Source organism: Columba livia, chromosome 2, assembly GCF_036013475.1.
Source record: "Columba livia isolate bColLiv1 breed racing homer chromosome 2, bColLiv1.pat.W.v2, whole genome shotgun sequence".
In the NCBI taxonomy this organism is placed as follows: Eukaryota; Metazoa; Chordata; class Aves; order Columbiformes; family Columbidae; genus Columba; species Columba livia.
Window position 1 is genome coordinate 2,603,071 of NC_088603.1, and position 15,128 is coordinate 2,618,198.

Genomic DNA, 15,128 nt, shown 5'->3' on the forward strand with positions numbered 1-15,128 from the left:
AATCTGACAGTTAATCAGAGGCCAAAGTCAGTAGGAGACAGTTCATGGAAGATTTATTATTGAATTTTCATACAGACTTTTAAGGATATAGTTATTTCATACTTTATGAAGCTATGCTCTTCCTCTACAAAAAAGGTTCATTTCAGGAAGATTTGGAGTGTACATGTACATGTTATACCAAAGGACTTCAATGCACCCTGAAGGACGTTACTAGAAAGTTTAAGTGGTATGAAAAGCCTTGGGTGGGAAAGTCACAGTTTAGATATCTCTAAGTCTGATGTCTGGTCTAAGCCAATGATTTATTTACATTAGTCCATGGTAAAAAGAGAAAGATAAGCACCTTGAAAGCATGAGTTCCATCTCCCACCTCTTAACTACCTAGCTCAGCATAGTATGATATCTATCTGAAGGTCTTGATCCTCCTCACTGACTCTAGCCTATACAAGTGCACAAGTCTACCCTTAGTCAATAAAAGCCAGATTAAGTGAATCCAGTCCTCTGTTCCACTTGTCTTTATTTTGGTCCTTTTCAAGTGTGGATAATCTCTTGCTGATTCTAATCTAGCCACATTAGCGAGCATTTAAATTCACTTTCAGTGTCTGAAAAACTGAGGTTTTGGCTCAACTAATGCTGAAAAACTCTGAGGATGGTAGATACCAGCAGAAAAATAGGGAGGAGATGAGAAGAGGTTTTCATTAAAAAAAAAAAAAAAAAGATTGATTGCCACCTGGTCATTTACAGGTCAAAGCAAACCCAATGTTCCTTTAGTGTCCAAAAATCACAGACATTTCAATTTCAGCACAAGGGAGACGTTACCAGACACTATAAATCAAGGACCTGGGCTGTAGGGTAACGTCACGCGTCCAACCGTGCAGAATGTACGTCAGCGCGGCGGGTAACAGAGCGAGGCAGCCGGGCCAACGGAGTCCACGCACCTTGTAAATATTATTACTGCATAGCATGGAGCCTCAGTGAGCGTAAAGCTTTAAGTCAGGCTTCCAATTTGTTTTCATAGTTTGCAAGCCCATTGCCTGTAGGCAGGAATGTGTTTTTCTGCATATGTGTGTGTGAGTATGTGTGTGGTGGACACCCCAGATGACTGTCAGAAGTGTCACCATGAAATACTTTGGAGGCCAGGTCATGAGATTGAGTAGGTTGATGAAGCTATTGTGCAAAGTCAGGGATTTAAGTGATTCTAAAGACGAATTATAACACAAGTACTCTGGTCTTTTCACAAAGTAGTTTACTAATGCATTCTGGCTGTGTGTTAATTTGATTGTGGTGTGTCTGGTAACTGCAAGACAGAAGATACCTGGCACTGATTCTAGTGCCCTTGTTGGTGTCCAATTGCATTTAGAAGTGTCTGAGCTTCCTCTGAATGACACTTTGCTGGAAAACAGTGCATTGCCCCCCCTCAAAAAAAAACCAAACAGCCAAGCAACCAAAAAAAGACAGAACCTTCTTCACGGTATTGTACCTATTTTTCAGTGCAATATTTCAGCAGACATAATACTTTCATTATAATGAGTAGATCCTGGAATAAGTGACAGACTTGGAGACCTCAATGGTGGCTGAAGAACACTTTAAAGCTGCGTATCTCTCATAGTTCTGGAAAATAATTAACCACTTTGGTTGTTATCTCTTGAGTTTCCATGAAGGAAAATGAAACAATTTTAAGATTTCAAGTGTTGTCTCCCTATTAAAAAAAAAGTAGCATTTTTTGTATTCTCAGAAATTTCTCTGGGAATGGGAAAAATGCTTCTAACCTGCCTGGATAGAAATCAGACTCAGAGTCAGCCTGCACTGGAGAAAAAATGAATAGTTGCTGATGGACACAAAATTGTGAGAATAATGATTTTTTAAGTTTACAATATAGGTTTTGACTCGTCAGGGCAGCAAAAGGCAAGTGTCTATTCCTAATCAATACAGACATAGATTCTGCTTCAATTTGTAGCAAACAAGGTGATTATTTCATTTCTATAACAAGAAATTCCTCCAACTAGACATCACTTTTAGGGAGGGATCCCTGTACACCTAATTGTAGGCTCATTATCCCACCATTCATATATTAATAACATGATCTAGTTTAATTTATGGTGAAGATGACTGCAATTTTTTAGCAGCATAATTTATATAGAATCTGAGCCAAGGCTGGTAGGAAAACCTGTGTGTTCCAGAGAAGTCTTCTCTTTATGTAACATTTGTCACACATAAACATTTGTGAGTAGAGACTCTATTGAATAAAACTTCTTTACTTATTTTTCTTTCTTTTTTTTTTGTTTTTTTTTTTTTCCACGGACACTTTTTGACCAGACAATTTTTAGGAGGCACATATTTCATACTAACAGCTCTTTTATAAGATCCAGGCCAGATCATCTAAAGTTTCTGAAAGTTCTCAGGTCATTTCACTCTGAAATGTTGAAGAGCTGTTCACATGGAGTTTTTACTATCAAGAGCCAGTTGGTAAGAACTGTTCAAAAGATTTAATTCTTGTCGGATCTGAACTCAGGTTGTAGCCTCCAATGGCAAAACCAAATTATTTGACCATAAATCAGATAAAAATTACTCCAAATATGTTTGAATTAATTAATGTTTCATCCAGTTATGGGTAAAAATTCTGTTTCTGACTTAGACTAAGACATCTTTCTGCAAAGAGAAGGATCGTACGAGGAGCACGGTTATCATGTCCAGATTAGGATTAAGTCTGAAAATCTTTAAATTGAAAAACTGAAAGGTCATGGACGTCTTGAGCTGCCACTTGGGCTCATCAGTGCCACTGTGAAATGGATGGCTTCATGTGATTTTTTTCTACCCAAGAGGCTGAGTTTGGAGAATATAAAAATCTACTAGATACTTTATTGCCTTATTGTTGAAATTCATTTATGTAATAGGGCACAAAGATGCCTGAACTGGGATTTGAAACCACTATGCAAGGCGGAAACACACAGCTAGTCTCAGTGCTTTCAGGTTACAAAAGCAGGGCAAACCACAGGTGAAACTGTTAATTTTTTTTTAATCATTTCAAAACTTTAGCACCGAGGGACTAATTCAGAGCCTGCCAAATGGAAAAAAAGCAATGGCAGGCTTTGTATTGAGGTCAGTGGGTTTTAGATCAAGCCTCAGAAGCAGCTGACAGCTGCAATGACCCCTAGGTGAACTTCATGCTCTGGTTGAAACATCCACACTTGCCACGACTGCCTGCCCATTGCATCGTGTCTTTGCTCAGCCTTGGTTCTCCCACACTGAAGTCCTCCTGCCAGCAGGTCAGGCAGAGAAACGTGTGGTTTTCCAATTGCTATAGGCTTCTACCCAGTTGTTGGTTTAATTTTTTGAGAGTCCTGCTCTGCTCTGCAAAATTCGTAGCCGCTGAATCACACCCATGACCTCAGCTCCTGCACCGAAGACATCATGACTGTGGAATTCTTCTGCCTGGGGAAGGAAAGAGTGGAGCCTCCATAGTTTTTGTGCCTTGAAGCAGGGGAGTGCAAGGACTGTCATTCTACCTGGTGGACAGACCCAGGAAAAGAAACAGTGAGGTGTTTGCTCTTCTCCCAAATACTTACTATGTTGCTCTGCATGTAGAAGCAACTTTCCATCTTCTGATCTCAAAGAGCTATGAAAATATTAATTAATCAAATAAAAAGGTTATACTTCCATATATATTACTACTCATTTCCCTGTATGATAATAATAACTGTTGCTAAATAATAACTGTTTAGCAATCCAGCTACTTAGTCCAAAATATAAACAATAACTGCTAGAAAGCAAGAGTTATCTTGACCAATGGATAGTGAGTATCTAAGGGAGACATGAATACTAAATCTTTCAAGTTGTTTAGCTCTTTTACTTCCTTTTTTTTTTAAATATTAGCTGTTTCTCATGACAATCTGCTTTCCTCATAGTGACAACACATTCATTTATACTCTTGATTATTTGTTTGGAAGAAATCACTTGCAAACATTGTAGAATTTTTTGTGAGGAAGCAAGTACTAAAGTAGATGCTGAATACAGTGAGAATGATTGCAGTATGATGACCTGGTCAAAACTCATTTCAGTGAAAGGAAGGTATTCCATCATCTTTAGTGATCTGGAGAAGCCATCAAAGCTTCAACATATTCTTCTGAGGTTATCCTAAATTTCCTCAGCTCACGGTTAGCTTGTCTGAACTTGCTGCTGGTCCAAAGCTGTCCACACTCTCTCATTATTGTAAAGAAGAGACCTTCCAGGAAAGTATCTGTGGGTGTTTTGTTTTGCCCTCTTTATGTATCACAGAATCATAGAATCATTTCAGTTCACAGAGACCCTCATGATCACCGAGTCCAACCATAACCTCACTCTAGCACTAAACCATGTCCCTAAGAACCTCATCCAAATGCCTTTTAAACACCTCCAGGGATAGTGACTCCACCACTGCCCTGGGTAGCCTGTTCCAGTGCCTGACGGCCTTTCAGTGAAGAATTTTTTCCTAATATTGAATCTAAAATTCCCCCAGCACAACTTGAGGCCATTTCCCCTTGTCCTGTCACTTGCTACTTGGGAGAAGAGCCCAACCCCCTGCATGCTACAGCCTCCTTTCAGGTAGTTGTAAGCAACAATAACATAATTGTTCTCCAATGAGTATAAAGGGAACTTGCACATCTGGCTCACATGAACACACCAGCAATGAAGACAGATGATGTTAGGACTCTGAACCAGTATCTAAATTCCATTCCGACCATTCCTGACTCATTTCACCTCCCTTTTTAACAACCCTGCTTTGCACTTGACATCTATATCTAGCCAATAAATACTAAAACACATTATCCAAATTGCCATCTTGTGCTTGTCTCTTTTTATTGACTATAAAGAAGCCCAGAAAACTTGTCTAAGCTTAAAATTTTACTTTTCATGGGCTAACATTAACTGAAATGAAACCTCACCTTAAATACACAGGGATGTTATGAGCATTAGTTCATATTTTGTCAATAATAATCTGTTGCTTAACTCTAGGGAAAGTTTAAACAGATGAGGTTAGAGATTTATAGCTATCTAGGTGAAGGGTTATAAAATTCATATGTGTGTGTAGGCTGTGAGTGTGCATACTTTAATACATATGTATGTGTACATATTTATCTATACCTGTATATTTATATAGGCAAAGAAGAATGAATACTTTCCATATAGTGCATTTGATGAAATGAACAGATTTTAGAGCCAGAAGGATTTGTCTTGACCATCTAGTCTGGCGTTAAGTACAAGATCAGATGTAGATACATGGGAACACAAGCAAAAATACTGTTCATGTCACCATTTCTGTCTTCTGTGGAGCAAAGTTGGCTCCCCAGCTTGATCTGTGGTGATGATGCCTGCACAGTTGCAGACAGCGAGGAAGGGAGTGATGTGACAAATGAAGAGCTGAGAGGTGGGGAACTTTGGCTCCTCATACTTGGAGTGAGTCACCCGCCATGGAAGAGCCACCACACTCTCAGCGTAGAGGCAGGAAGCCTTCCATAAAAACATAAGCAGCAGTCGAGTCTGGCTGAGATCAGCCCAGGACTCTAGGCTGCTGCTGTTTTCTTTGGTGCTTCTCATGTGTTTGCATGCTCTGTCTTTGCTGGATGGCTACGAAGATGTGCCAGATGTGTTGCATGTGCTTCTTGCCCCAAACTGAACTTTTTCTAGTCTGTGTGTTTCTCGTTATTCAAAAATACTTTTTTCTATGTCTTACCTATAAGCGGTCACACAACTTAACGAAAGCTTGTTGAAGACAGTTTGGTGTTGAAAGCATCTCTGAGGGAGAACCAAGATTTGCAACAGTGACCTTGAGAGAGTCAGGCTGGTTTAGGATTCCAGCAGTTCGGAGACATGTTGGGAAGAATTATCAAAAGAAGGTACTTCGGCTTCATTCAGCCATGGCTGCTAAGACACTTTTCCAAACTCAACCCTTAATCTCATCTCATCTCATCTGTAAAACAGGATAAAACTGATGCTGCCTTTTCCTATTTAAAACATAAGGTGATCAAAGCTGTGGCTGTCTCTTAAATGTCTGTATGTGTTTGTCCACATGGAGTCATGCATGAGCATGTATGAGTGTTTGTGACATGCTCTACATATATATTTTTATAAAGCAATATGCGCAGGGCCTCTTAGGGAGAAACACTTCTCACAAACAAGCATGGATTAACTGAGTTTTTAAATCTCTCTGTCTTATGTATGAAGCACTGAGGCATCTGCCCAGCCTTCCAGCACCTTGGGAAGATCAATATATGTATTTTAGATGATTTCTAGATGGGAAAAAGAGATGTGTTGAACACATATGTGTCTATAATCTCCAAGAGGTAAATTAAAGGCAATTTGGAGAGCTGAGATTCCTGTCACAGGGACAGCTGCTTCTTCTCAGGACTGTAGGGATGGAGAGTGACAAGCTGAGGACATACCGGGTCACCACTATCTCCCCCGGTGAAGCCAGTGTGGCTCCACACTGAGTCCATGGGGGCCAGTATCAGAGCCCACGACGGAAGCAAATGGGCAGATTGATCCTCGTGTCAAGAGCGGGGAGCAAAAACACAGCGCTCGCCACCTTCCTGGGACCCAGGGGTCCAGGCACTGAGCCGGCTGTCACAGCACATCCCTCCATGCTGACAGCATCCTCAAGACTTGGCTTTCACCCTCCTGCCTGTAAGGTTTGGTGTTATGTATTACCTGCCAAAAGATGGAGTGGAAGACCTTGCCGCCTCTGGAAAAACACTCAGTGAGCGAACGTGCTTGGAACAGGGTGTTCCTGCCATCAGTAACTCCTGGGCAGATTGCGAATCATCTCTGACTGCACTGGAGGTGTTACTTTGCCAAGGGAAGGGTAGAGAGATTAGGCAATTTCCACCTAAAATCTCAGAGCTTGGCATACCTTCAAAACTGCATATTATAACTGAATTGGTAGAGAGTTTGCTGGTTGTCCTAATTTGTTTGTTTTTGTTTGTTTGTTTGTTTGTTTTTCCTGTGAAAAATAATGTTAGATTTTCATTTAAAAAAATAAGAAAAAAGAAAAAGAAAAACACAAGCGGAGCAGGAAGGGTAGGCACCCAACTCTTCTCTTTTGTGATCAATGACAGAACCCTTGGGAATGGCAGGAAGATGTGCCAGAGGAGCTTTAGGCTGGACATGAGGAAAAGGTTCTTCACCCAGAGGGTGCTGGACACTGAGCAGGCTCCCCAGGGAGGTGTCACGGCCCCAACCTGACAGTGTTCAAGAAGAGACTGGACAATGTCCTCAGACACACGGTGTGAACTGTGGGGTGTCCTGTGCAGGGACAGGAGTTGGATTCCATGATCCTTGTGGGTCCCTTCCAATTAAGGACATTCTATGATTCTTTGAAAGGTTTTAAAATAGAAAACTGTACGTTATCATTATTTTGTTACAGAAAAAAAACACAAAAAACAACAAAACAAAAAAACCCTTTTTGTTAGCAGTAGGAAAATGTCACAACAATGCCAAGAAGTACCATAAATTGAGGACAGCGGAGAGGAAGAGTGCCAGCAAGCAAAGTGTGACAAGTGGAAAAGTGATTGCACAGTGAAGAAGTTGTTTCAGAACTTCGTGGAACTGCAGGTCAGAGGTGGTGGTTCGATGCTCAAGTGCCTCTCCTTGGATAAGATTGGCTGTCACATTTTGTCAGATACCCTGTACTAAACCCAAAGCATTTCAGCTATCAGGGCTGAGATTCATGTGCCTTAATTGTCCACACACGAACAACCGTGCATCAGAAGAATCAGCCTCTGGAGGTGTCTGCTTTCCTCTCCTGACTTCTGGGAGAACGTCATGCAGCTCATTCAAACACTTCAGTTTGATGCCCAAGGTATAGATGAGATGAATCTGGGCTCAGAAAACCAAACAATTAACACAGTCGAAGAACAAGAAACCAAGAGAATCAAGAAGGGAGTAACACCTGTTTGTCAGAGCAATTTGTCTCACCAAGAAACATTCAGGAGTCCTTTGCAAGAGCACCACAGCCCAGGTCTTGGAAGAAAGAAAGGCCTTTTGCCCACTCTTGCTTCTCTTCTTCCCATGTATTAATCTAACCTGTGGAAAAGGTCTCCTAGTCCTAAATTAAGCTACAAATGAGCAAGACATCCAGACCTGGTGATACGATAAAGCTGCATAGTTAAAAGTTATTTTGACAGAGCATTTTTTCCCAAGAAAAGAAAGAAAACAGAAATAAGAAAAGGACAGTATTTACACTTTTGGTTTATTCTAGACGAGAATACATATGCTCTACTCATAATACTCAATATTTCAGCAATTGTTTCATTCACACTGATTAGCAGGTGGATGCATGATTATGCTGCTAATTTAGCCTAATTCAGAAGAAAAAGTATTTGAGTCCAAACAAAACAGAAAATAAAAAATGTTGACCAGGAAACAAAAGGCAAGTGTTGGTGGAAAGACATCTTAGTGGGAAATAAAGTGTGGTTTAGACATAATGCAATACCCTGGCGAGTCGCGGTTTGTCATACTCTGAGAACTTCAAGTACTCGGATGTTACTGAGCCCAGTGCCTTCTTGGCTTCTAGGGCACATGCTCTTATCCATTAGCATTCAAAATAAAGTCAAATTTTTTGGCTCATTTGCATGGAAAAAACCTTTCATGGTCCTACAGCTGTTCTCACCCCAGTATTTGCAATTTTATTACTCAAATATCAACTTTTGTTCACTGTCCAAATGCAATGAAAACATAATATTTAAATATAAGCCCCATTTACCTTTCAAGTATTTTTCCTGTCCAAAAAATTCCTAGCAATTTGTGTCTAATTCAGTCCCCAAACTCATTATTCATCTCTTCTGTGTGCCTGTTCGTATTAATAGGTGCTAATTCTAGCCTTGTGACATCATCACTGTTCCTAAGGCAACGGACTGTGATGTCAGAAACACAAGACAATAGCCTCTGGTTATGAATAAGCAAGTGGGGAAAATGAGTAATGAATTAATTGAAAGGCTTGTAGACTGTAGCAAAATATCTCAGGATCCAAACTTCCCAAAAATGTTTTAACATACATTACCAGCTTAATTTTCAACAGATTAGGTATTGGCTGGGTGCACTGGGTGTGGGCCATTTGTGCGTGTGTGTGTTGGATTCTTGATGGATAATGTTATGTTAGGTGAATAGCATTCAGTCATGCTGTGCTCTAATGGCTGTCATCTCATGAGCTTTAGAGCATGTGGTTTCATAACTGAATAAAACATTTTGTTATCCAAGTCTGGGACAACGATATCAGTGTAGCTTTGTTAAAAAAATAATAATAAAAAAATAAATAAATAAAAAAAAGAGAGAGAGAAAAGATAAAAAGAAAAAAGAAAAAGGTAAAAATTTACCTGGTTATCTATTCCAATGTCTCTGGTTACACACATAGTCACAGTATCACAGTATGTTTGGGATTGGAAGGGACCTCAGAAGATCATCTAGTCCAATCCACCTGCTGGAGCAGGAACGCCTAAGTGAGGTCACACAGGAACATGTCCAGGCGGGTTTTGAATGTCTCCAGAGAAGGAGACTTCACAACCTCCCTGGGCAGCCTGGGCCAGGCTCTGCCACCCTTACTGAGAAGTTGTTTTTTCTCAAATTTAAGTGGAACCTCTTGTGTTCCAGCTTGATCCCATTACCACTTGTCCTATCATTGTTTGCCACCGAGAAGAGCCTGGCTCCATCCTCATGGCACTCACCCTTTATATATTTATAAACATTAATAAGGTCCCCCCTTAGTCTCCTCTTCTCCAAACTAAAGAGACCCAGCTCCCTCAGCCTTTCTTCATAAGGGAGGTGCTCCACTCCCTTAATCATCTTCGTTGCCCTACGCTGGACTCTCTCCAGCAGTTCCCTGTCCTGGAACTGAGGGGTCCAGAACTGGACACAATATTCCAGATGTCATCTCACCAGGGCAGAGTAGAGGGGAAGGAGGACCTCTCTCGATCTACTAACCACCCCCCTTGTAATACACCCCAGGATGCCATTGTCCTTCCTGGCCGTAAGGGCACAGTGCTGGCTCATGGTCATCCTGTTGTCCACCAGGACCCCCAGGTCCCTTTCCCCTACACTGCTCTCTAATATGTAATTTCCCAACCTATATTGGAACCTGGGATTGCTCCTGCCCAGATGCAGGACTCTACACTTTCCCTTGTTAAATTTCATTAGGTTATTCCCTGCCCAACTCTCCAGCCTGTCCAGGTCCCGCTGGATGGCAGCACAGCCTTCTGGCATGTCAGCCACTCCTCCCAGCTTAGTGTCATCAGCAAACTTGCTGATAGTACACTCAGTTCCCTCGTCCAAATCGTTAATGAATATATTGAATAATATTGGCCCCAGTACTGACCCCTGAGGCACTCCACTAGATACTGGCCTCCAACTACACTCTGCACCATTGACTACCACTCTCTGGCTTCTCTCCTTAAGCCAGTTTGCAACCCACCTCACTACTCTATTGTCTAGACCACACCTTCTCAACTTAGCTGTGAGGGTGCTGTGGGAGACTGTGTCAAAGGCTTTACTGAAGTCAAGGTAGACCACATCCACCACTCTGCCATCACCCATCCACCTTGTTACATTCTCATAAAAGGCTATGAGTTTGGTCAAGCATGACTTACCCTTGCTAAAGCCATGCTGACTGCCCCTAATAACCCTCTTATCTTTGATATGCCTTGAGATGGCACCGAGGATAAGCTGTTCCATTACTTTCCCAGGGACAGAGGTGAGGCTGACCGGTCTATAATTACCCAGGTCCTCCATCTTGCCCTTTTTGAAGACTGGAGTGACATTTGCTTTCCTCCAATCCTCGGGCACCTCCCCCGTTTCCCAAGACTTGGCAAAGATGTTGGAGAGCGGTCCAGCAATGACTTCAGCCAGCTCCCTCAGCACCCGCAGATGCATCCCATCTGAACCCATGGATTTATGGATGTCCAGACTATTTAATTGCTCCCTAACCCAGTCCTCATCAACTAAAGCAAACTCCTCCATTGACCTGGCTTCATCCGGGGTCTCAGGGGTACAGGGCTCCCGAGGACAGCCTCCGGCAGAGTAGACAGAGACAAAGAAGGCATTCAGTAATTCTGCCTTCTCTGTATCTTCTGCCACCAGGGCACCCACCCCATTCATCAGTGGGCCTACATTGCCTCTGCTATTAGTTTTATCTGCTATGTATTTGAAAAAGTTCTTTTTGCTGTCCTTGACCCCTCTCGCCAGCTGTAATTCTAAGGAGGCCTTGGCTATCCTAGCTGCCTTCCTGCATCCTCTAACAGCAGCCTTATATTCTTCCCAAGTGGCCAGCCCCTGCTTCCATGACCTGTAAACTCTCCTCTTCTGCTTGAGCATACCCAACAGATCCCTATTCAACCACGCAGGCCTCCTGGCTCCCTTCCTTGACTTTCTACGTGTAGGGATGCTCTGATCCTGAGCATGGAAGAAGAAATCTCTGAGTGCAAGCCAGCTATCTTGGGCCCCTTTACCTTCAAGCAGTCTTGCCCATGGGATTTCCCCCAGCAATTGCTTGAAAAGGCCGAAGTTAGCCCTGCTAAAGTCCAGGGTTGCAATTCTACTTGCTATTCTGTTCCTGCCACACAAGATGCTGAACTCCACCATCTCTTGGTCACTGCAACCCAGGCAGCCCTCAACCTTTACTGCTTCGACCAGACCCTCCTTGTTAGTGAGGATGAGATCCAGTAGTGCACCTCTCCTAGTCGGCTCCTCCACCATCTGCATGAAGAAGTTATCACCAATGCACTGGAGGAATCTCCTGGACTGTGGCTGGCTGGCTGAATGGTCCTTCCAGCAAGCATCAGGGAAGTTAAAATCCCCCACAACAACCAGGGCCTGTGACTGTGAGGCCACTCTCAGCTGCCCATAGAAGGCCTTATCAACTTCCTCAGCCTGATCTGGTGGCCTGTAACAGGCGCCCACAACAGTGTCACCCCTGCCAGCCTGCCCCTTGATCCTGACCCATACACTCTCAACTCGCTCATCATCCACTCCTGGGCAGAATTTAGTACATTGTAGTTGCTCTCTCACATAGAGAGCAACTCCACCACCACGCCTGGCTGGCCTGTCTTTCCTGAAAAGGGCATAGCCATCCACGACCACATTCCAGTCATGTGAACTGTCCCACCATGTTTCTGTAATTGCCACCAGATCATAATCTCCCGACCGAACATAGGATTCTAACTCCTCCTGCTTGTTCCCCAGGCTGTGCGCATTGGTGTACAGGCATTTCAGGGAGCGAACTGAGCACACCAATTTCTCCCTAGGGGCATAGGAGGCCACCCAGTCCTCATCAGTTTTAGAATGCTGCCCCACTGGGACAAGCCCAGCTACAACCCCATCCCCCTTCGAGCCTAGTTTAAAGCTCTCCAAATGAGTCCAGCTAATTCCTGCCCCAGCATCCTTTTGCCCCGCGAGATAAACCTTTCCCGCGTGACACTGTCCGGACTGGTATAATGTATTATACTGCACCAAAGTTGAATAAAAGTTACTTTCATTGAGAGAAAATTTTGCCATGGTCCAGCTAGCAGGAAATATGTTTTGTTTTTTTTTTTTCTCCCTGCTCTCCATGTAGATGACTAGCTGAATTTTCATTCATCTTCCTTTCTTCTGCCTTATTTTAATTAACCCCATGCATTGATTTTACCACTTCACGAGATAATTCACTGTGCAATCTCTGCTTCTTTTTCACTAAAAACAATGGTCTAGATCCATAAAATTATTCAAGAGCGTGGCTAAAATTTGAAGATTGTGAGTTTAAAATGGAGGTTCCTGATACACAGCCTTTTCTCCTTATCTTGTATTCCTCAACTCATACCATCTCCACTGCATCTGCTTCTGGGTCCTTAAATGTAGAGCCTCATTTGAAGGGCTCCCACTCACTGTTTTCAAGTACAGAGGTCACAGAATCATAGAATCATTTCGGTTGGAAGAGACCCTCAGGATCATCGAGTCCAACCATAACCTAACCTACCTCTAGCACTAAACCATGTCCCTAAGAACCTTGTTTGAAAGCCTTTTAAATCCCTCCAGAGATGGTGACTCTATCACTTCCCTGGGCAGCCTGTTCCAATGCCTGACAACCCTTTGCGTGAAGAATTTTTTCCTAATATCGAATCTAAACCTCCTTTGGCACAACTTGAGGCCATTTCCTCTTGTCTTATGAGATCTCTACCACCTGAAACAGAGCCCAAAGTATTGTGAAGGGAGGACAGCCCCATCTCTAGGGCCAGATTGCTGTGCATGCTTTGAAAAACTGGCTATGAAATAAACTCCTGGATTTTCACTTCCAGGCTTTGTTTTCCAAAGGAGAACCCACTTTACAGCGCTGTCTACATTGCAAAGTCTTTGAAATAGATGCAAAGAAACCCTAGGCAGTGAATGAAACATCAGCTCATGGTTCCTCGGGACATCTGTTTAAAAAAAAATACATGAGAAACTCCCCCGACTGCCAACAAATGAAGTTTTACAATGCTTAGACATGCCAGAAAAAGGGTCGAAGGTCTGTCTGGATCCATACGGCCTGCTGAGCTACTATGGTTGAAGAATGCCAATTTCTGTGGCCAACAGCACAGAAGGGAGTGATTTGGCTAGCACGATGGCCATCTGCCTCCAATTTCTCAGCCCAAATGACCGGATACCCACTGCAGCTGAATCAACAGCACAAGTGCACTGCAAGGCTCAAATTCAAAACACTGGATCTATATCAAGATGCTTCAAAATGGTGATCTGGGCTAGGAAGTCAAAGAGAGATAGGCCATATGCTGGTGACACTCCTGACGTGTTCTACAGGTAGTTGCCTTCCCACTGAGAATATTTTTTGGTATTCCTTACAGTAATTCTCTGTTGATATGTGCATTTACACTCAGAACAATTTTTTTTTTAAGAGAGAGAGAAAGAGAGAAAGAGAGAGAGAGAGGAAGGAAGGAAGGAAGGAAGGGAGAGAGAAAGAGAGAGAGAGAAAGAGAGAGAGGGAAAGAGAAAGAAAGAGAAAAAGAAAGAAAGAGAAAGAGAAAGAGAAAGAGAGAGAGAGAGAGAAAGAGGAAAGAAAAAAGAGAAAGAGAGAAAAAGAGAAAAAGAAAGAGAGAAGGAAAGAGAAAGAGAGAGGGAAAGAGAAAGAGAGAGAGAAAGAGAGAGAGGAAGGAAGGAAGGAAGGAGGGAAGGAGGGAAGGAAGGAAGGAAGTGAAACACCAAATTCCAAAGCAAAATTCAATGTAAAGTGGAAACCGAGTCCAAGTTTGAAAAGCAATGGTAGGATGCTACAGTGGTTCAAGACAGTGATTCAAGATGTTATTCTTGTGGTATGTTTCTTGGTTTGCTTTAATTTAATATTTTTGTTTTGTTTTGTTTTGTTTTTCTGGAAGATCTATATATGTAATCCATGACAGCTCAGAGTGAGATATCAGATACTGTTTGGTTGGGAGACATCTGTATAAAGGTAGAGATACAAGGTGGAGTTTTGTACATCTGAAGTAATCACTCCACTCATCCTCTGGTCCTTTGAGGATTTGGGATCAGCTAATGAAGCTGAGAGCTCATTAATTGTTCTCTAAAGCCAAATCTTCTGCTTTTACAATGGAAGATTATGGAGTAGCTGGTTTCTCTGGGAACATTTACACTCCTGAAGTTTAAAGTTAGGAAAAAAACCCCACAACTTCATCTAGAAAACTTTATCACACTTTTGAAAAATAATTATTAAAGAGGTGAGACAGATGGTTCAGCCATCATGTGGTTATTCCTGAGATTTTTTTACATGTCCCCAAATCTGGCCAAAATAATCTTGAAGCAACTTATTTCAATAAGAACATATGTGAAGACATAACAGCTTAGACCAAAAAACTCTTTAGGAAGAGACCCAGAGGAGATGTTTAAAAATAAATATTAAAAAAGGGCAATTTCCCCCATGTGTTCTCCTTGATCTTCTGTGGGAATGGCGAAGGGAATTTCATGAGAACCAGGGCTGCTGCCTTTGGACATCTTTAATTTCAAATGTCAAAATATTTGTCCAGAAATTTTTTAAAAGTTTTAAGAACTCACTTTCCATTCTCAAGATCTCTCCAAAGTAAAAGTAGAGAATTCCTTTTGAGGGATTTTTGCCTTTTAGGAGGAAAAATATTTGGATGCAATTTCCC

General features: G+C 42.2%; 1 long non-coding RNA gene across 2 annotated transcripts in view; it reads right to left on the reverse strand.

The window, feature by feature from the left end:
• LOC135578390 (uncharacterized) overlaps positions 1 to 15,128 on the reverse strand; it is a 68,107-nt gene that overhangs the window by 20,866 nt on the left and 32,113 nt on the right. Inside the window, exon 3 of one of the 2 annotated variants that reach the window (XR_010469899.1) lies at positions 37 to 3,503. The exons of the other annotated variant lie outside the window; for it this stretch is intronic. This is a non-coding gene — a long non-coding RNA (uncharacterized LOC135578390). Of the gene's footprint in view, positions 1 to 36; positions 3,504 to 15,128 lie in introns of those variants that run through there. 2 annotated transcript variants of the gene reach the window in all.